Genomic DNA, 23,402 nt, shown 5'->3' with positions numbered 1-23,402 from the left:
GATGGAAAGCTGTAGGGGATAACACATTTTTGGAACCTTGTAAAACATCTCAGAAAAGCAGATTTGTCTCCGGGACAAGTTTGCAATTCCGCAAAAGTTGTTCACCTTAATTTTTGGAGTTAAGTCAAAATGAAGTTGATAACTTGGTTGGTATTGGTTCCCTGATATTTGTCCTAAAATTGTTTGGCTCTAGCACCACTGTTGAAAAAGTTATGCCCCTTTTTTCAACATTTTCCTTAGAGGAATAGTTGTTTTCCTCAAGGGAAATCAAATTTCCCTAAAGGAAAAAGATTTTTCCTCAAAGGGAAATTGTTTTTTCCTCAAAGGAAATTGTTTTTTCAAGGGAAAAAGATTTCCTTCAAGACAACAAATTTCCTCTAATGAAATCATTGTTCTTCAAATTTCCTCTAAAGAAATTTCTGAACATCAAATTTCCCTTATTTGTTCTTGTTAAACATTTCTTCGCTATACCATGTATACAAACAGTATGAATATAATTATTACAAGACTGTATAGTTGATGCAAATGATATTCAAAACTTTCATAAATGTTTGACTCAACATTTTAATGACATTGAAAATTGATAAAGTCTGACTGTTTAGATCTAGGTATTGTTCATACTTTTTATAAAATTTAACTATGATTTATAACAAAAATTTGTAGCAAATGATTCTGTTTTCTTTGTAATTCATGTAATTGTTTCAATGCAATACATTAATAAGCAACCAATTTGAATGTCATACCATTTGTGGTGTTCTAAAGAATTTGTTTATATATTTGCAGATTAAATAATAAAATATACACTTTTCGTGTTATTTTAAATTAAAATTTTCTTCTGTTTCAGCTTGTGTACAGTTTTCAATCCACTACGTAAGAATTCAGTGAATACATTATTCCATTCACTTAACATTTTCCTTCAATTCTAAGAGAAAACATTTTTGCAAATTGTTCTTCAATGATCTTCTTCCGTATATTTGATATGAGGGAGCGATGTAAATGAGTGGATAAAACTGGTGTTCCTTTTTTCAACAACAAAATAGTATTTGTTCTGCATTCTCCTTTCTTTCGAATAATATATATAATATGTTGTTGCTTTTATGCAATAGTGTTTTTGTGTATCTATGATAGAACTCCATTTTGTTTATTGGCATTATCATGTGATAATGATGAAATTTCCTGTTTCTTTTTTGCAGGAAAGCACACATTCCAGTTCAAATTAATCCAATTATGCACTTTGTAAATAAATTTCAACTTTAAGTTTCCTCTTCAGTAATGACCTATTGATCGTGAAAACCAAGATGTCTGATCACCTATAAATACACAAAATAAACAAATAAAATGTTATAAATGGAGAGAGAAACAGCAATAAATGTTTTTCATATGTAGCTTTCTTTACTAAAATTCATTAAGTAAACTTGAACCTTGCGAAAAATAATTAGCTGTGATGTAGACTAGAAAGTATAAAACGCAAAATAAAGTAGTCGCGAAAATTAGTTGATTTACATTAGTCCAGTCTGTGTTTGCAGGAAATTTACATCATAGGTTGCCATATTCCTATTGTGCCTGTCCAAAGTTCAGAGCCTGTAGTTTTTGTAAGTTTAGTCTGACACTAAAATTTAGTGGTTGTTGTTGTTGTTGTTTCATACCGGTTATATTTATTTTTTGTAATTTATTTTGTAATAAACTAGGCAATTAGTTTTACAGTTTGGACATGTTGGATTGTTTCAATTTTTCATCTTTGGGTCTTTTATAGCTGCCTACTTTGACTATAGGGTATGGATTTTCTCATTATTGAAGGTCGTCACAGGCCTACAATTGCTTTCTTAAAGCCATGATAGTTTTCATATTTAATATACCACATCTTTTAATTTTTATAGTAATCATGATTATCATCTTTCAAGTTCAACAACTTTAAAAAAATAAATAAAAGTGGCCTTACCATTTAGGTTTAGTTTGCTTCTGCAAATTTTAAATTGCCTATCATTTCTGCTGTTTATAATTTCTCTGTATCTTCTATAGTTCTTGTCCTATACATAAAAGAGTAAAAGTTATTATTGAATGGCATCTTGCATCAATATTTTTTTTTGCTGTTTAATGTACATGATGTATATTAATGTGTGTTTAATAAGAAGAGTGCACATGCTGAAATGTCTCGCCTTCTTTTACTAATCATTGATAATATGTTGATAGTCCTAAGTATAAAGCTTTATCACAACTGTCACATAAACTTAACATTAACCAAGATAAATAAATAAAGACTAATGAACCATGAGAATGAGGTCAGGCCTAAATTAAAATATTGTTTGTTTGCCCTTTTCTGACCCTATTTTTTGAAACAAGGTAGGTAGGTAGGTAAAATATTTTCTTTTTCTTTCCCATAAAATAACTTGGCTCGGTACATTTTTTGTCATGGGTAGGCAGGTAGGTATAATATTTTATTTTATAGATACAATATCTGAATGATATCATTTTTGTCTGTATTTGCTCTTGTTTTAAGAATGATCGATTTTACTAATCTTTACTTTTATTAAAGTTTCTGAATAGTCCCAGGAAGTTATGAAAAAAATTATCATGTATAATGTGAAGTTAATTTATATGCACTTCTATTTGTTTTTAAATATCAAAATATAGGGCTCGAGCATATTTTCAACAATTATATGCCTGGAACTTTTAAAGAGTTTTAACTTGCACTGATATTCTGTACTACGAACATGTACCTTGTACGCTTAACTTGACCGAAAGATTTATTAATATCATATATATCTCCCTAGCATGGTTTGTGAAACAGCTTTACTATGTGCAATCTATTAGGGGTAGGACCTTTATCGGGACTTCGTGATTGGGTGTTTTTAAGCTCAGGATTTCAGGATTTCCAGGAATTGTTTTTTTTTTTTTAATTTTTGGGATGCAGAATTTAAATTTATTTAAATTCTGGAGTTCAGGATTTCATGTTTTAAAGCCCGGGATTTCAGGATCCGGACCCTCCAACCCCTATCTATAGTATGTGTCATTCCGACATTCTACCAATTTTATCAAAATTTGAACTGAAATTATCAGAGATGATATCTGTGAAATAAAAAAAAAATATTTGACTAGAATATAAAGCCACTGCCCAGCAGTGCATTTCCCACCATCGTCATCATGCAACCAGTTAAAAGAGCTAAAACTAAGCATTTATCTTACTTTATTTACAACCCTAGAGACTGAGTGTGTCCGGGTGTTATAAAAAAAAAGCTAAAAGACTTGAAACTCAAATGTCACATATTTTACATCGCATTTATAAATGGTCTGCAAGGAAAACTTGGCGATTTTACTGCCAATTATTCTCCAATTTACAGGACTTCGGTTCATTTCAGATATAAATAAAATGTCAAAGCTGGTAATAGGCAGCAATAACATAATCATACGGATATACGAATCACTAAACGTCATCCTTATACATGTTATATAGGATACAACATCCGTTAACAAAATATTTTGTACACACGTTGATAATTTTGTATTGGACAAACTTTTTTGAATGAACCCTGCTCTTCAAGTATAAAGGGCAACGTTGGTTATACTTTCAACATCGACTTCAATCAAAAGCTTTGAATCTCTAAATGCAAATGTTCATGCCAAACGCTGACGTGATACCAAATGGACTTAACCTTATACGGGGAAGATAAAACCTGTGGATTCCGGTAAAAAAGTTTTGAGCAGGAAATACAAATATAAGATTTTCGGGAGGAACAAAAAATAATTAAAACAAAATATTGCTGGTAAATACAAATAAAAGATTTTCAGTCGGAACGAACTTATAGAGTCGGTCGGTAAAGGGTAAACAAATAATATTTTAATTTAAGCCTCAATGTCAGATGAACCATGCCAGGCAGACATATACAGCTAACAAGGCTTCAATGCAACAATTATAGTTGACCTATTACTTATAGTTTAAGAAAAATAGACCAAATCACAAAAACACTGATCAATGAACCGTGAAAATGAGATCAAGGTCAAATAAAACCTGTGCCACTGACATATAGATCATAAAATATTTCTATACACCAAATACAGTTGACCTATGGCTTATAGTATTTAATAGATAAAGACCAAAACTCAAAAACTTAATTTTGACCACTGAACCATGAAAATGAGGTCAAGGTCAGATGACATCATCCCACTAGACATGTTCACCTTACAATCATTTCATACAACAAATATAGTAGACCTATTGCATAAAGTATGAGAAAAACAGACCAAAACACAAAAACTTAACTATAACCACTGAACCATGAAAATTGTCATAAATAGCATAGACACCTCTTAGTTTTGAGAACAACATGCGTTAATTGTGCAAGTATAATCATTGATAAATCATGCACAAGATTGACTTTTTTTAAAAAGCCTATATATTGAAATTTTCTGAAAATATTGCATGCATTTATTAATATGACCAATTTCAAGAAATGCGCAAAGATGTGAGATGATTTATATAATTGTAATTTCAGGAATTTACAGTAAAGGCTTTCATCCCCACTGCATTTTGCACTTTTCCCACGTCAGGAGCCAGATTATGGCCTTTGTGACCTTTGTATGATTTTTATTTTAGTTTCTTTTTTAATATCAAAGAGTTTAATATGACGTCCATTATCACTCAACTAGTATACATTAATGGCAAGCTAAAGCATGCCTCACAGGCAGGGATCCAGGAGGGTCTGAGGGTTGGACATGTTGGAACCCCCCTTTCTACATTGTTCTTTATTGGACGATCAATGCATTTGAATTTTAAAATTAACACCATTCGAACGTAAATATATTTCAAAATTAAGATGCTGCAATGTAAAATCCCAGTAGAGCTGGGAAGATGGTATAAGTCATTCCAAAAGAAGAAAGGACATGCAATCTGTGTTTAACTGCAATTGGCAATGAATTCCATTATTTATTTGAATGCAATTCTTTATTAGTTAAAAAATATCAGAAATCAGCATATTCCAGAGTACTATGTGAAATATCAGAATTAAGCAAAAATGAAAGGACTAACTGTCATTGACAAAATATTAACTTATTTAAAAATGTGTCTATATTCATTTCAAAGTTAACTAAAATATTATAATGTTAAAATATTATAATATAAAGTAATTTTCCATATATTTTATTTCTAAGTTGTTTTATTTTTTTTTTAATTGTATGTGATTGTATTTTGTAATTTACCTCTTGTTTCACATGTCAATGTGACGGAGTGTTTTTCAAATAAAGCATATTGTATTGTATTGTATTGAATGGGGACATGTAGTTGGACACCCCCCCCCCCCCCATTTGTCTTTGGTTAGGAACCCCTTCTCGGGTTGTGGGATTTTCTCGTTGCATTGAAGACCCATTGGTGCCCTTTGGCTGCTATCTGCCCTTTGGTCTTTTGATACATTCCCCATTTACATTTCGATTTTATATTCAGTTCTATTATAGATGTTAGACTTCTTGTTGATTTGGTTTCACATTTCGGCTTCGTCAGAGGAAAGCGTTCCAGAAATAAAATAGCCTTGCAAGACGTAATAATTATTTGGACTAGATTTTCACCACCATCAACATTGTAAAGCTTGTCTCACTGTGGAAGAAATGAGTTTGGCGCGTTTACAAAAATATAATTGTCTGTGCTGACAGGGGAGTGTGTGTGCATACCATTATTTAAATTTTCTAAACCTTCTTTTTCAATATTTTGTGCATTTCTTGGTAATATACTGTCAAACCTCGAGTGCTGCTTTACAAAAACGATCAACTTACAAGTAATGTAGGGGAAGGAAACTAGCTAAAAAGACCAAAAATAAGCCACAACTAATGGGGTCTCATTTGGGGGTTCTGTTCACGGATCTCGCTTTATAGTTACTATTTAATTTTTTTAGATTCCCGCATCCCGCTTACACTATGTAAGTAAACAATTCTAATATTTTTGTAATTTCCTATGTCCCGCTAAACTTCATTTCCAGTTTTCACGGCACAATATTTTGACTATTAGTGACACTAACACTGTGGTATTTTCACGTGGGTATTTTACCAATAAGGCCATATATTTCGGTGTGTAGAAATACCGCAAAGGAATTCTTAAAGGCGCTGACTAAGAAGAAAGTTTTTGCATTAAGGACACTAAAACGATGTTTTAAGATCACAGAGAATATGGATATATAGGAGGATATGATTAAATACCTCATATCTGTAAAGTTAGGTATCAATAGATATTGTAATTTTGAAGTTAAATGACTTTTTAATCAACGCGTGCCACTCGACACGTGACCAACGGCTTATTGCAAATTCAATAATCATCATGTTCAATCAACCTAATCCAATACACAATTGTCTTTTTATCGTTACTTATTGATTAATTAATGGTTGTTGTTGAATAAACTTAACGGTTTAGCGTGGTAAATTTTCAAGTTTATGAAAGAAAAATTAAAAAAAAATGAATTTTGTGTTTTAAAACTTTGCCTTTGTTATATTTTGTTTTTAAGGAAATTGCTATGCAAGCTTTTTTTTTAAATTAAAGAACCCTATTTTGAGATACAAATTGAGACAAAAATGCTTTTGAGATTTCGTTTCCTTGTTAACAACACAAGAGTTTACATATATTATCATTATACCTTGAATGAGTGACATATGCATGAGAGTATGTGGTGTCCGTGGGGTTCTTCAAAATCCGATTACAGAAGTAATGTAGAAAAACTCCAAGAGGTAAAATTATATTACGTTTTAAGGCGAAGTGTACGTAATTGCACGCCTCTAGCGGAATACGGGATTAAAAACGTTCGTCGTTAGTTACGCAAGTTATCTCCCTTACTCCAAGAAAGGACACACGAAACAGAAACTACTTTCTGCGGTCTATAATGAATCCACCAAGCACGCCTGTGCTGTCTTAAACCTCATAGAAATTATCTAAATAACTCCAATTAGAAATCACAGCATTCTGTACGTTGTTCTGTGTGCAGCCTGACTTAAAAACACTGGGTTTTTTTTTTTTGTTTTAGACGCGTAGGAGAAGGCATTTTGTGTTTATGATATCAACAGAAAGAAAAAAAAAACGCCTCACAACAAAATTATAAACAAATAAACAAATAAACATGTAACAATTTTTCTTCTATTGATATCAAATTAATTAAAATGAAACCTGAATTGACCCAACAATATCGTTTTAAAAAGCCGTAGTCTTGAACGAAAAACACAGTACTCAACGTAAAGTTTTATAATAGGTTACAAATAATTAATGAAAGACGTGTGAATTTAATTGTTTAATTAAAAAGACGTTGAAATGTTCGTATTTTGTGCAATTAAAAATTTAAGGACATGATTTATATTCATATTAGAAATCAGACGATACCAAGAGAATAATTTGACCACTAGTGCAAAACTTTCCAGAAGAACAAAGACGGAAAACAAACAAAAAATAAACAAATTATGCCCCAAAAATTACTCAGTAACTTAAAAGTTGTCTCACTCTAACATTTATCTTAAAATGAGTAAAAATTATGTCATTCAACTCCCAGTTTTCAACTTTTTCTACATGTGCAGAAAATAAACAGGTGTCTTCTATTCCGTCCGAAATTTATGGGAAAACTAAATCTAAATTTAGAACCATATTGAAATTGAAAGTACACGTGTAAGATAAAATATAACATGTCATTTCTTCTTTCACAAATTTCAATTTCGAAGAGATATATAGCGAAATCTGTTTTCTTTCATTGTGCCTGTGTGCATCATTCAAAATTAGAGAATGTAATTTTGAAGTATCAAGTCTCAATTCAAGATTATGAATGAATAGAATATAGAATTACGGGGGGGGGGGGAGGGGATAGGACCTTTATCGGAACTCCGGGATCTGGTGTTTTTAAGCTCGGGATTTGGGGATTGACCCTTTCGGGATCCGGGAATTCTATTTCCGAATTTCGGGTAGTCGGGATTTAAATTTTTTTTAATTCGGGACCTCGCCGGATTTCGTGTTTTTAAGCCCGGGATTTCGGGATCTGGATCCCTCCTTCTCTCCTCCCTCTATTATGGTTAAAGAAAAGAGGTCAGGGAAGTTTTGTGATACTTGTAACTGCAATTTAATATTTAGTGGAATGAGAGGTGAAATGTGTTCAGACCATTACATTTCGATTTTTTTTTTAAATTTAACCAAAGTTTACTGCAAGGGGTGTTTAACGACCTCAATGATTATCCATGATGATCTCGCACTCGGTCAGCTCTAGGTTTTCACCTAATTCATGATCATACAAGAATTGAGAAGCCTGTGGTTTACTAGTCTTATAATATGAGACTTTGGAGTTCATATTATTTACATTCAACGTTTTTTTTTTTTAAGGCTTTTTTACTATCAATGTTGACCCCCCCCCCCCCCCTTTCCAATTGATTGGATAAAATGATTGGATTGCCGCCCCTATTTCAAACTGAAGTCCTATAAACTGACTGGTATTCGAATTTGTTAAAAGAAATAATTGGTATCTCTATTGATTCAATACTGTAATGCCGAAAAACAATCATTTGTTTCCGCGAATTCCGAACAGCTAGAAATATATTCCCGAGTTTCAATTTGAGTAACTCGCATAATTCATGCCCTTTCCATGTCCGATTTTCTCCCACACGAGAAATGTAGCATTCATACATCAGCTGAATAATACGACTGAATTATTTGGGTTACAATTACAATTTGTGTAAATCCCGAAAGCACATAAAAGTAAAGGTCCAGTCCGACTTTCGGAAATGGACTGTTGTAGATTTCAGATTGATTTCCAGAAATAAAAATCATACAAAAATGTTTCACGCAAATATTCGTCTTCAGACGTGTAAAGTTATACAACGGTTACTAGCCGGTCTGGATTGTGATAAAAAGAAGCGCATGTGATGCATAAAATATATAATGTCGTGGCTCAGGGATGTGTTGAATTATAGAGATGCTTATGCGGCACAAAGATAAGATTAATTTACCAAAATGTACTAAGAATTACCACACAACTTAAATTTACTCAAATATTGATTTGTTATCCTGTGCCAGACAGATGGCTGATATTCTGAGAAGAGACCTTGATGAAATGAAGTTTTATGGGAACAAAGATTTTGAAAACACGTCGCAGTGTTTAGATTTTAACAAAAAATAAGGCACCAAGGTCGAAAATAGTTTTAGTTCATAATGAAGAAAATGTCAACCGTTTTCTAGCTTGGCGATCTCCGCAAGCACCCGAATATAATAGACAAATACAATACAATAGTACACAAAACGTAACATAAAGAACTAAAGACCGAGCAACACGAACTCCAACAAAACGGTATATATTTCATACAAGTATAGGACTATATGAAACGTCGTAACTGTTGCGGCGACGTCAATAACGTTGTCGTTGTTTTTTGTTTTTTTACACTCAAGATTCAACTTTAACAGGGTATAGCTTGAAAAGTAGCACGGTTGCTAAGGACTTTCTTTGCACCAATCGATTCCTCAGACATTTTAGAATCGTCTCATAAATTTAAAAAAAAATCGATTGTCTAATATAATAGAAAATCTTGGAAATGTAACAATTCCTGCCGAATTTCACGATTTTCCCTATATATCCTTTGTAATTTTGGTGTATGATGCTGTTAACTTCAACAGCTCGTATCTCAAAAACGAAAACGGTTAACCCCTTTTTTATTTTATTTTCCGATTTATTTTTACAAGCAGAATCTACATGTAAAATTTCAAAAATATCCATTGTGTAGTTTAATTACGTACACTTCGCCTTAAAAAGAAACTATAAATCATAACTGTCTCCTGTGAACAATAACTTTAAAACTGATGTCAATGCTTTTTTTTAACAATTCATCTTTATTTCAACAATTGAAGATGAATACCATTTTATTTTATAATGTAATAAGCATCGTGATGTAAGAAATATAATTCACAATGTGCAGGCGCGAATCTAGAGCTTGAAGCGGAGGTTTGGGGGAGGGGGTACGTGATAAATGTTTAGAATACTAGAGAAGTTTTCTTGTTATATAAAACCATATGTTTTTCAATAAATGGCAAACTTTTTGTTCATCCGGCATATGGTTACTCTAAATAAACTTTTGATTAGTTTAATTATTTGATTACAGATCGTATCTACCCGTTTTGCAATTGCTGTATCACCCTAAATGAGGCTAATAAAGATATGTATAATAAAATATAGAGGTAGCAGTCTTGGATTGTCTTAATTAAATCCTTTGATCCTCTAATTATCAAGTTACCCTCTGGCCAATGTAATTATGACTTGTGTATATTTAAAGAAGTTACTTATATATCTTTATTCTCATAAAGCAAATGCATTACATCGGTACAGAGATAACAAATACAACAATAAATATTTACAATATGTACAAAACAAGCGAGAGAGGTTACAAAAGTTACAAGCCAGGAGTACAAGCACGGGCCGACAAACACAAGTATTTATATTTCCTATAAAAAAAAACAAAGCTTCTTCAGAACTGGTTTTCTTGTACTTGACATAACTTCAGAGAATTTAACTGTATTTTGCCGTTTTGTAAAATATGCAGTTAAAAACTCTTTTCGTTTTTGATTGAAAAATTTGCATTCAAATATAAAATGATATTCGTCACCTATTTGTCGATTGTTACATAGACTGCAAAAGCGGTTTTCTCTGATTACGTTTTGCCATCTTCCTGTTTCAATCGGCAACTTAGTATTAGTCGTTTGAAATCGACAAAAAACAAAAGCGTCTTTGAAGTCCAAAATATTAAAATATTCTTCAATTTCAAGTTGTTTTTTTTTTAAATTTTTGTAGTTTATACCTTTTGACGAATTTTGAATGAGGGAATTCCAGTTCTGAATATATTGATATAGCAATCTCTGCTTTATGACAGTTTTTAACCATTCTTTATTAACAAAATTTTGTGACTCCCATATGTTTGAGAAACCACAATCTTGAAAGATTTTTTGTATAAACAAGATCCATTTTATCTGGTTATTATGTAGCGACAACGTGTCACCCTATTCAATATATATATATATAGTAAAGATAACATTAAAAAATATTTTAAGATTTTCAAGCGGTGTGGTTGGGTGTCATGTTGACAGGGGGGGGGGGAGGGGGTTCACCTTAATTATGATTAAAACATGTTTTTTGTACTGCCTCTAATCAACAGAAACTAAAATCTCATTAAAAATGAAAAATCAGAATATATTTTAATATAAAATTTGTAGAACAGAAGTTAAGTATCCCATAAAACATAATGAATCATTATACATGCAGAGACCAAAGCAGCAAAGATATAGTCAATAGAATCTATTTGCATTTGCCTATGTTCTATCCTTATAAAACCTTGCTGTGAGGCATGGTCCCTGACATCAGAAAAATGAATGAAGTATTGGCAACTGGACGTTAAGCAACCAAATATAAATCCTCACTTTTCCGTGAAGTGTTCACAATTATTTGTCTTTTTAAAATTAAAAGGATTAAAAATTCCCAAACTGAAAAGAGTTGAAAATACTTTATTACTTTAGAAGTAAAAATTATAACAGACAGAAAAATACGGCAGAAACAAACAAATGGGAAAAAAATAAAGAACAATTTGAAATACCATATATACATGTTTAAACAGTTTACTAGCAGATTATGAACGGGTCAAGGTTGAGCGAACGTGAATTTCTACCTATTACACTAAAAAGGTGACAATCAATTTTTTGAGGCACGTGTCGAATACACATTAGATAACTTTCTAATTAAAAAAGGTATAATTGTAAAATTTAAAATAATGAATTTTTACAAAGTCTATTTTTATATGCCATGTCCTTTGTAACAGTTGTATCATTCCATCAGGTCCTTAGTGCACATTTTTGTTCTTAGTGCACTAAGGAGGTCCTTTGCGGTATTACTACGGACCCCATATATTTGAAGCTGTTCAAAATACTGTACATTATAGGTACGTGTATCAGATTAAACAATAATTGTCATATATATAAAAAGAATAAGTAATCTGGTATGAAATATGTCCACTGGAACGACCGTGCAAGTGCTATATATATATTATAGCCAGTCAAGGTCGTTAAAAACTTCCATTTGTTGTTGTCCACTGAAAATAAGCTCTTGAATACACGAATCCCCGTTTTATTAATGCCAAATTTATTTGTTAGTATTTCTTATTCTTTTTCTTATGATTTTATCATATTTTTTGTGTGAAATTTTCTGTGTGGTTGAACATGAAATTGCCTCCGATGCTACAAAGAAAATTTGTTTAATGTCAAATGTTGCAATATATGCTAAGTATTACACGTGGACAGGATGTTCCCCAAAAAATAAGTTATACACACCCCGAGGGTACACGCTAGTGTCATATGGAAAATTACTGGGTCACCTGTAAGATGGTAATCAGCCATGCAACTAATCAGGTTACTTAACTGACCACACCATGTCACTTCAATTTAAAGTTTATCGGTAGATCAAAATGATAAATTCGTTTTAATTAAATATTTCAGATCTAAAGGATTTATCATTATAATGAAGTGAAATAATTAAACCATATCGTATTATTTTCAAAAGATTATTTATTTTCATATTTTTTTTTTATCTATGCCGGGAAAGAATTGAAAACTGTATTTATAATTTTTAAATTTATTTTATAAAAAATCCGTGTAGGTCTCATGAAATGGAACCCACGCATTCCTACTTAAGATTTATAAAAGAGTAGGTTCAGTAAGACCCCTTTTCGGCCCCAAAATATAGCAGTTTTACTAAATTGTATAGTACTAGAACCGAACACCTGTTTTGGGATATATATACATATAGTTAATTTACCGTAAATAACTGCGAGAAAATGAATAATACACAAGTTGATAATTGTCTCTTCTCTGCTTATTAACTTGCATGCAATATTTTCTCTGATTTACTTGTGAGATCACCGCACTGTGGATCACCGACACTAATAATAATTACCTAAAAAAATAGGTGCTCCTTACTGGGAAGATCATATCGGATCCTATCAATTTATTGGTTCCATTCCCCCAATTAAATGAGTCTACACGTCTCCTTAGAAAAAATGCCTTGCAATGCGTCTGAACTACTAAGTACTTCCATATAATTTCGAAAACAGATAATAATCTATTTCACTGGATGAGATTGGGCTGACGGATTTTTAAATGGAAATGTATTAATTTTTATTTATAGCACAAGTTTTACAAGGCAAGATTATTCACCCTTTTCGCCCTACAAATCAAATGGTTGCCTCCTTACACCTACACGAGCTAAAACATATACATATGAACATTTGATATCATTTATTTTGTGTGACAACTCTTCACCAATGACCTGAGTGAAAGGTTGACATGGGCAGATCCAGAAATTACCATTTATTTAATTATTTTTTTTTGGAAAGGGGGGGGGGGGCAGAGGGGGATGCTTGCTCCAGTCATGCTTCAGTGATTCCCTATATAATCAACAAAATATTTCACACCAAAAAGGGGGGGGCGGGGCTTTCTCCTTAATAAGAAATCTCTGTTTTCAGGCATAGGCTATGAAAACGGCTAATGAGTTTTCAGATGCTTTACATTAAAATACATCATGTACATACATGTGACATACACAATTATATATAAATGTAGAATCAAATCTTGATAAATGTATGTAGTTGAAATTGTTAGCTTTAAACATTAAAAAAATGAACTCCCAAAGTTTAAACACAATTAAGAATGACCATGTACATGATGTAGTCTGTAATGTATGCCATTGCCATGAAGCTAGATCATTGTAGGTAAACTGTCATCTATTTCCTTAAATCTTTGTCGCCAGTCACCCCAAGTTTGATTTAAATTAGGGAGCTACCATTTGATTTTTATGGGGGGCTAGGATGAAATTTGAAAAAAATAGGCAGAACAGGAGTTTTGACAGTCAGGGGACTTACTGAAATAGGTGATTTTTAAATCACTTATTCGAGTAGCAAAATTGTGGTTTTGTCACAAATTGAAATTTTGTATTTTTTTCCAAATTTTAAACACATCTCGTTTAAATAGTATCTTTTAATTAGTAAAATTAAAAAAAAATAAACTTTTTGCTTCTTTTAAGTAGAAAGGTTTCTGCCTTTGATGCTATCATTTACCTGAAAATTCTATTTTAGTTGAAAAAATGCTATAATAATGGCTTTACATAATGAACTGATACTTTCTTCAAAGATTTTTCCCAGCAGTGGGAGTATTTTTCCTGTGAAGTTCAAGGTTTCATCTTTCAGATTATAAATAGGCAGAACAGGAGTTTTGACAGTCAGGGGACTTACTGAAATAGGTGATTTTTAAATCACTTATTCGAGTAGCAAAATTGTGGTTTTGTCACAAATTGAAATTTTGTATTTTTTTCCAAATTTTAAACACATCTCGTTTAAATAGTATCTTTTAATTAGTAAAATTAAAAAAAAAAAAACTTTTTGCTTCTTTTAAGTAGAATGGTTTCTGCCTTTGATGCTATCATTTACCTGAAAATTCTATTTTAGTTGAAAAAATGCTATAATAATGGCTTTACATAATGAACTGATACTTTCTTCAAAGATTTTTCCCAGCAGTGGGAGTATTTTTCCTGTGAAGTTCAAGGTTTCATCTTTCAGATTATGTAATAAAATTCTACTGTTGCGATAAAAATCTCACTGTTCAATTGAATATATGGGGTTCTTTGATATGCTGAATCTAACCATTCATTTAGATTTTTGATAATTTGGCCCGTTAACAAATTGGTCCACATTGAGATCTAAAGGGTCCAAAATTGAACTTTATTTGATTTCATCAAATAATGAATTATTTGGGTTCTTTGATCATGTTGATATGCTGCATCTAACCATGTATTAAGATTTTGAATATTGGACCATTTAATAGGTTAATTGTCAATTTAAAATTTTTAAGTACTTGGACCACATTCATTCAATGTCAGAAACCTATGCTGCATCAACTATTGAATCACAATCCAAATTTACAATTCAGAGTTGTATCCATAAAATTGAGAATGGAAATGGGGAATTTGTCAAAGAGACAACAATCCGACCAAATAAAAAAACAACAGCAGAAGGTCACCAACAGGTCTTCAATGTAGCAAGAAATTCCCGCACCCGGAAGCGTCCTTCAGCTGGCCCCTAAACAAATATATACTAGTTCAGTGATAATGAACGCCATACTAATTTCCAAAGTGTACACAAGAAACTAAAATTAAAATAAAACAAGACTTACAAAGGCCAGAGGCTCCTAACTTGGGCCAGGCGCAAAATGCGGCGGGGTTAAACATGTTTGTGAGATCTCCCCCTCCCCCTATACCTCTAACCAATGGAGAAAAGTTTGAATTGAATGTTGTGTCCATACTTGCTCCAACTGTTCAGGGTTTAAAGTGTACGTTTGTATCAAGCTGAGCCATGCATAGCATTCTTATTGGTTATTTATATATTAATTTGAAATTTTGACGAGTGAGACACATACAGATTATACAGTGTAAACAATATTTCAGAGTTTAAGGTAGTCAAGCAAAACAAATCATAGAAGAATAGTTGAATCATGTTTTTGTTGTCCAATGAAAAATTAGTACGAACACCAAGAAAAAGTATGGGAATGTTTGTTTTTATGCAGTTAAGCTGCATTATGCGAGCACCCTAGATTTGTGTTCTACCCAATAAATCCTGAAATACTCCCCATTGTTATTATCTAGCTTGCTACTATGTTATATATAACTAATTGAACACTTTTTTAATACTTTTTATTCTGGATTACAAAAAAAATGACCAGAAAAACCTTAAATGATCGTCGATTTATCCAAAAGTTTTAAAGTTACACATAGGAAGTAGTGCTTATTAAGAATCCTTGTGTAGTTCATTATGACTTGTGCTTTTAGCTAAGATGTCAAAGAACAATTGTATGAAATATTTAATCGCCGAAAATCTCTTAAGACAAGTAGTTTAGATTTCCCAAATGACAAAAGTCGTAGGAATATTGTTTGTCATCAATACGTAGTACAACTACGTCAGTAGTCTATTATATAATAAGTTCAACTGTTCATGCTGTTTGGCGGCAATTTCAAAATAGAAAAAGAAATTTTCGTAGCTTTTCAATTTGGAGGCAGGTGTGCAAATTAGCGGTGGTCCGAGGTCCGCGACCTTCCACTTTAGAAAGCGGAATTTCGACTAGGATAGTTGGTTTCTAGCTACGCCCGACGTAGTCACCTTCCACTTGAAAGAAAATAGGAAATAACTTTGCAAACCTTTTCACCATGTTTACCAAAGTCTCCAATTAAACGAGCTAAAAACTTATCTTTATCATTATTATTCATGACGGCGATGTTCATTTTGTTCAACCGCTAGCTTTATACAGAAAATCGCCGACAAATATTGTATAAATTCGAGTAAAATCGTATCTGATTGATAAAAACAATATTGTAAACACATAACAATGGCGGCCGTGAAGACAAAATCTTACAAAATCGGATCTGATTCCGGAAGCGGATAAGGGTAATTCCGGGTTTGGCGATCATTTACAAAATAAATCCAAGCAGGTGAAAAAATACATCTATGCATGGTAAATGAATATAAACACTAGTATTGTAAACCAAAAGATATACGTAAAAGAAAGAAAAAGCAGAAAAATATTTTATTCAGAAACTCAAAATTACTTTTTGACAAATTTTAATTTAAAAATCCAATACAAAGTGACAGCTGGGAACAGTATATCTAACAATATACATGTTCATGGTCACAGTCTAAATTTTCTTTATAAATGATAAATGATGATAATGCATGTGAGATGCTTTTAAAGTGTAAACATATTACTGCGATTTCGAGGGGTTATTTGTTTTTCTCAATTTTGAAGGTCAATTAAAGTAGCTGAAAGTTTATTTATTTTCACAAATAATGCAACTATATTATATATACCTTAATGTAAGTAAATCATATGATATATAGGTGGCAATCTTTGGGCCACTCTACGGTCGAGCTCCCCACCACTTAACCATATGAGGGGCAGATCCAGGATTTTAGGTTAGGAGGGGCGCAAACTTAAATTTTCGCCAAGCAGAGCGAGGCTAAAAAAAACTTGAGGTAAAATTATCGGAATATTCTTTATTAAGCTGAGAACAACCCATGCTTTGCAAATTTAAGGGGGTGCAAGCCCGCAACCCTGCCCCGTCTGAATCCGCCCTTGCATATATTCAAGTATAGGACAATATAATAAATAAAAAATGAAATATAGGGGGAGTCCCTGGAGTTACCCCACCCCCTACTGTTTGAGAACTTGGAAACGGTTGAGATCCACACCCCTTAACCAAATATATTCATGTTTGTGACAATATGAAAAATCAAATGAAATATAGGAAGAGTCGCTGGGGGTCACCCTACCCCTCCTGTTTTAGAATTTAAAAATGGTCGAGATCCCCACCCCTAAACCATATATTTTCATGTATGGGACAATATAACAAATCAGATGAAATATAGGGGGAGTCCCTTGGGTCACCCCACCCCCTCCTGTTTGAGAATTTGGAACCCATTGAGATCGCCACCCCTTAACCATATATATTCATGTACAGGACAATATAACAATTCAAATGAAAAATAGGGGGAGTCCTTGAGGTCACTGTTTACCCTCCTGTTTGAGAACTTGGAAATGGTCAAGATCCTTTCCCCTAAACCCTATATACTCATGTATGGGACAATATAACAAATCAAATGAAATGTAAGGGAAGTCCCTGTGGTCATCCCAACCCTCCTGTTTGAGAACTTGGAAACGGTTGAGATCCCCACACCAAAACAATATATATTCATGTATGGGTCAATATAACTAATTAAATGAAATATAGGAGGAGTCCCTGGGGTCACCCGACCCCTCCTGTTTGAGAACTTGGAAACCAATGAGATCCCCACCCCTAAACCAGATATATTCATGTATGGGACAATATAACAAATAAAATGAAATGTAGGGGAAGTCCCTAGGGTCACCCTACCCCCAGTGGCGGATCCAGAAATTTTCATAAGTGGGGCCCACTGACTGACCTAAGAGGGGCCTGCTCCAGTCATGCTTCAGTGATTCCCTATATAAGCAACCAATTTTTTTCCCAAAAAAGGGGGCTGGGCCCCCTGCCCCGCTAAATCCTCTGCCTGCCCCTACCTGTTTGAGAACTTGAAAACCGTGGAGATCCCCATCCCTAAATTATATATATTCATATGTATGGGACACAATAACAAATCATTTACATTTACTATGGGCAGGTCAGTCAGACCTCACCTTTGATCCCTGTTGTAGTGAACATTTGTCTGATTTGTGTCTCATAACTTTTGTACTATAGAACACAAACTCAGTTTTCTTTCCAGGGAAACCAGTCCATTCATACTATTACATGTTCATACTAAGTCAAATTGAACTTCTAGCAGTCAAATAAAACCAAGTTTAACTACCAAGTAAAACAACTGCAATCATTGGAAACTTGTATCACTGCAGACTCACCATAAAAAAATATACATTGTAAAGATCTTGTGTAACAGATTAGATTTTTTTGTATCTGAGAACAACATACTATGTCAAAACCAAATAGGCTTTAGAAAAGCTAATAGAACAATTGATCATGTTTATACATTAAAATCCATTGTGGATAAAATGTTTAGGGCAAAAAAATATCTATATTGCTGTTTTGTTGATTTTAGAAAAGCCTTTGACACAGTCCGGAGGAGTTTTCTGTTTTCTAAACTTTTTGAGCAAGGTATTAGTGGCAATATTTTCCATTTAATTAAAAATATGTACACATGTGTTAAATATTCAGTTAAACTAGATTGCGGACTGACTGATTCCATACTCTCAAATGTTGGTGTTAAACAAGGGTGTATACTGAGTCCCCTTCTTTTCAATTTATTTATGAATGACTTTCCAGGATACCTTGATAAAAAGTGTGATCCAGTAGATATAGGAAATACAAGCCTAAATTGTTTAATGTATGCAGATGACATAATTTTAATGTCTCAAACCAAAGAAGGGCTACAAAATTGTTTATCCTCATTGGAACTTTATTGTCAAAAATGGCAATTATCATTGAATATAGAAAAAACTCAAATAATAGTATTTAACAAATCAGGTAAATTATTGAAAGACTGTAATTTTTATTTTGAGCAAAATTTGATCAAAGGTGTTCAAGAGTATAAATACCTAGGTATTGTAATGAGAGCATCTGGTTCTTTCAGTACTGCAGTTGAAGATCTTAGTAAGAAAGCACTTAAAGTAATTTTCATGATTAAACGTAAATTTCACTGTACACATAATAATACACCTTTGCTTTTAAAACTTTTTGACTCCTGTGTAAAACCAGTCCTTCTCTATGGAAGTGAATTGTGGGGTCCGTACATTCTTAACCTGGACAAAAGATTAACACAAGGTTCAAATGATGATTTAGAAAAAACTTTTTTAAATTTTGCTCCTGAAAAGGTTCACATTCGATATTGTAAATATGTACTTGGTGCCACTAAATATGCTTCTAATATTGCAAGTATGGCAGAACTTGGTCGTTATCCAATCTCTATATTTGTTATTTTGCAATCTCTTAAATACTGGCTATATTTGTATAAAGACCCTCTTTTGATTTTTTCAAAATTAGCATATAAGTCAATCGAAGAACTTGATTGTACCTTTCCATGTACCTTCAATAAACACATTTTTAAGTTTCTAAAATTAATTAATTTTGACCATGTTTGGAATAATAAAGGAACTATGTCAGAAGGAAAACTCATATCTGCAGTGAAAAAGATTTTACAAGAAAGATATGGAAATTATTTTTTCTCATGTTTGTCAGGTGAAAAGCAAAACAAACTACGCACATATTACAAGTTAAAAGAGGAATATAAACCTGAGACTTATACAAAGTTAAATATCCCAAAACAATATGTTAGACAATTATGTAAATTAAGAATTTCTAACCACAATTTACACATTGAAAAAGGCAGATATAATAAAACACCTTTGGATCAAAGATTATGTACACATTGTATTGATAACAAAATTGAAGATGAGTTTCATTTCATATGTGAATGCAACCTCTATCACGAGGAGAGGGAAAAGTTATATGATGACATTGTTAATATTATACCATGTTTTTGCAATTTAGATAATTTTGATAAATTTAAATATTTAATGAACTGTTCGGAGACTGATGTTCTCACCAGTTTTCTTATATATATAGACAAATGTATTTTGATTAGACATTCATCAGTGGGAATAATTGCATAATATTGAAATGTGAGTTTTGTCTCTTGCTTGTTATAAGTGTCAAAATTGTTGTCTGTTATGTTTTATTTTTGTTTTGACGTATATGTTTTTTATATGTGTTTATGTGTTTCAGCGATGATCCTTTTGTACTGGATTTTATACTGAATAAAATTAGTTAGTTAGTTAGTTACATTAATATATGCATTGCTTTTGAAACCTTGATAACATATAAATTATTTGCCTTAATAAATAAATCATTAGATAAACATGAATGTACTATATATGAATGTTTAACGTTGAGGCAACATTGCCACAGTTTTCATAATTACGGTTGCCTTGGTTTTTGGTTAACTGCCTTCAGCGCTTACAGCGCTTTGATTTAAACTATTGACCAGGGTGAAAGTCTTTGAAAGTCATGACTGACAAAAAGTTTGTGAAATGAAATAGCACAAATATTCCATTCTTATTAAATATTATTGTATATAAAGAAAATACTGATGTTTAATAATAGTTTTTACCCTTTTTATGTTTTATAGGACAAGAAATATAGAAAAATAATGAAAAATATAAACAGTTTCAATAGAAATGAGCGACAAAACAAGATAAACAGAATACAACAAGGCCTAAATGGTAAGACCACTTCTATATACTGTAAATTCAGAAATTATTGCTTGCCTTTATTATTGTGATTTTTCAGGGAATGGACAACTTATTGTGATTACAAAAAAAATCTGCATCAATTATATATCATGTATATACATGATATATATATGTTTCTGTTATCAAAATATGATTTCTTATTTTTGCGATACTCACCCAGTCACATTAATCGCATTACTAAAAACCTCTGGATAATTTCTGAATTACAGTAATAAACATGATAAAAGTAATTGCCTTTGAATGATGACTCTTATAAAAATAAGAAGATGTGGTATGGTAAATGAGTGACTTATCCAACAGAGTTCAAAGAAGTGGATGCAAGAAATTAAAGGCCAATGATGGGCTGGCCTTCAATAATGAGACAACACTTCCTTTATAGGTCAGCCAATAAAGATCCCAACATGAAAAGATTTAAACAATCCAATTTAGTTCAACATGTTCAAAAACAATAACAATTAATAAAAAAATATCATGTCTGTGAGCACTCAACCTCTTACCTGACCATAATATAGGACAGTGGTTCAAATAACACAGCATATGAACATTCTATAACAACTTTTGCAAGTGGCTAAACTTTAAATATCACTGAAAGGCACTAAACAACGAATATTAAATCTTGGACACAAAGCACTGAAATAAGAGAACTCATATAAAGCATGACAAGTAAGAATATCAAATGAAAGTTTCTCAAATGTTAAAGTCATATGAAACGAGTGAGTGATGAAAAATAAAGTTTGTCCAACTTTTGAACCAATGCATGTAGACATCATAAACTTAGTCCTCTGTGCACGATTTTATCATTATTTTCACAAGTATATCATATAAATCGTCAATTTTTTTTTCTCTCTGTTTGTTATGATTTAACAAATAATGCTGCTCATTAAATGCTGTGTTTTGAAGCTGAGTTTTACCGATTGCCACCTTATAGTAAACAAATCACAAAAAGCATGGGTATTGAGCACGTGTTTAACATGTATAATCAGCTATTTGTTTATTTCAATGACAGATCCTTGCATATTGTGGTCACCGGATTTTTACGAGGAGGGTTACGCTCGGGTCACTATGTATATGGAAAATATGTATCGGCGAATTGCTTCCTGGAAGCAAGCAATTAAAAATAAGTAAAAAAACATAATTATTATACATATTTTTTTTTAATTTGAGGTTTCTTATGACTTTAATTAAAACATGATAAAATAAGCCTATTTATATTGCTGTTTTTTTCTCCATTTATCATGTTTATAACTTTTTATTTTTATTTTGTGTATTTATAGGTCAGATATCTTGGTTTTTATGATCATCGTCAGGTCCTGCAAGTCTATACTGAAGAGGAAACTTATTTGTTAATACTTTTCTACATAATGTGCTAATTGGATTAATTAATGTGAAATGAACTCAATCGTGTGTTTTTCTGGAAAAAGAAATAGAAAAAATTCTACAAAATTGCTATAAACAAAATGGAATACTATCAAAGATGCTCAAGGACACAATGGTGTAAAATGTAACAACCTACATATTCACTGATGGATTATGGAGAAATTAAGAAAAAAAATAGTGTCTTTGTCGTGTTTGTTGTCGAAATAAACACATGCGTTATCCATTTATGTACATAATATTATGTACATGGCTCTCCATCATATCAAATATACAGAGAAGATGTTTGAAGAACAAGTTGCCAAAATTTATTCAACCAATTGAAGGAAGATGTCTTGTGAATGGAATTATTTATGCACTGAACTGTTATGTAGGGGGTAGAATAATTATACACAGCAGCTGAAACAGAAGACAAGTTAATTTGACATGAAAAGTGTTTATTTTATATAATCTTTTGTATCAACATGATCAATAATTCAGTCTAGGAGAAAATATATTTATACTGTTTGTCAATGTTTGTACTGTTATGAAATTTTTATAGAGGAAAAACATTTCCTTAAGGGAAATTTGATGTTCAGAAATTTCCTTAGAGGAAATTTGAAGAACAATGATTTCCTTAGAGGAAATTTCCTCAAAGGAAAATTTGAAGCGGCAAATTTCCTCAAAAGAAAAAGAATTTCCTCAAAGGAAATAATTATGCAGCAAATTCCCTAAGGGAAATCTTTTTCCCTTGAGGAAAACTCTTTTTCCTCTGAGGAAATTGTTGAAAAAAGGGGCATTACTTTTTCAACAGTGGTGCTAGAGCCAAACATTTTTAGGACAAATATCAGAGAACCTTAGATATATTATTGCTGTATGTTTATGCTTATGAAATTAGATATATTGTTGCTGCATGTTTATACTTTTGACCTTAGATACATTATTGCTGTATGTTGATTGTCACTTGCTTATGACCTTAGATATATTATTGCTGCATGTTTTTTTTAAAATGCTAATGACCTTAGATACATTATTGCTGTATGTTGATTGTCACTTGCTTATGACCTTAGATATATTATTGCTGCATGTTTATGCTTATGACCTTAGATATACTATTGCTGTATGTTGATTGTCTTTTGCTTATGACCTTAGATATACAATGTATTATATTGCTGCATGTTTATGCTTATGACCTTAG

The 23,402-nt window shown here is 32.1% G+C and overlaps 3 long non-coding RNA genes across 4 annotated transcripts in view; 1 reads left to right on the top strand and 2 right to left on the bottom strand.

The window, feature by feature from the left end:
• The window catches only part of LOC143043279 (uncharacterized), a 65,771-nt gene that overhangs the window by 26,066 nt on the left and 16,303 nt on the right, over positions 1–23,402 (bottom strand). The window lies entirely within an intron of this gene.
• Positions 540–6,118, bottom strand: LOC143041915 (uncharacterized). The gene is made up of 3 exons (XR_012967836.1): positions 5,659–6,118; positions 1,940–2,027; positions 540–1,310 (listed from the first exon to the last, which is right to left on the bottom strand). It is a non-coding gene; the product is annotated as an uncharacterized LOC143041915 (long non-coding RNA).
• Positions 12,944–22,289, top strand: LOC143041914 (uncharacterized). The gene is made up of 3 exons (XR_012967835.1): positions 12,944–13,137; positions 20,728–20,821; positions 22,126–22,289. It is a non-coding gene; the product is annotated as an uncharacterized LOC143041914 (long non-coding RNA).

Source organism: Mytilus galloprovincialis, chromosome 8, assembly GCF_965363235.1.
Source record: "Mytilus galloprovincialis chromosome 8, xbMytGall1.hap1.1, whole genome shotgun sequence".
NCBI classification, from domain to species: domain Eukaryota; kingdom Metazoa; phylum Mollusca; class Bivalvia; order Mytilida; family Mytilidae; genus Mytilus; species Mytilus galloprovincialis.
The sequence above is the reverse complement of the archived record's forward strand: the minus strand, read 5'-3'. Positions and strand labels throughout refer to the sequence as shown.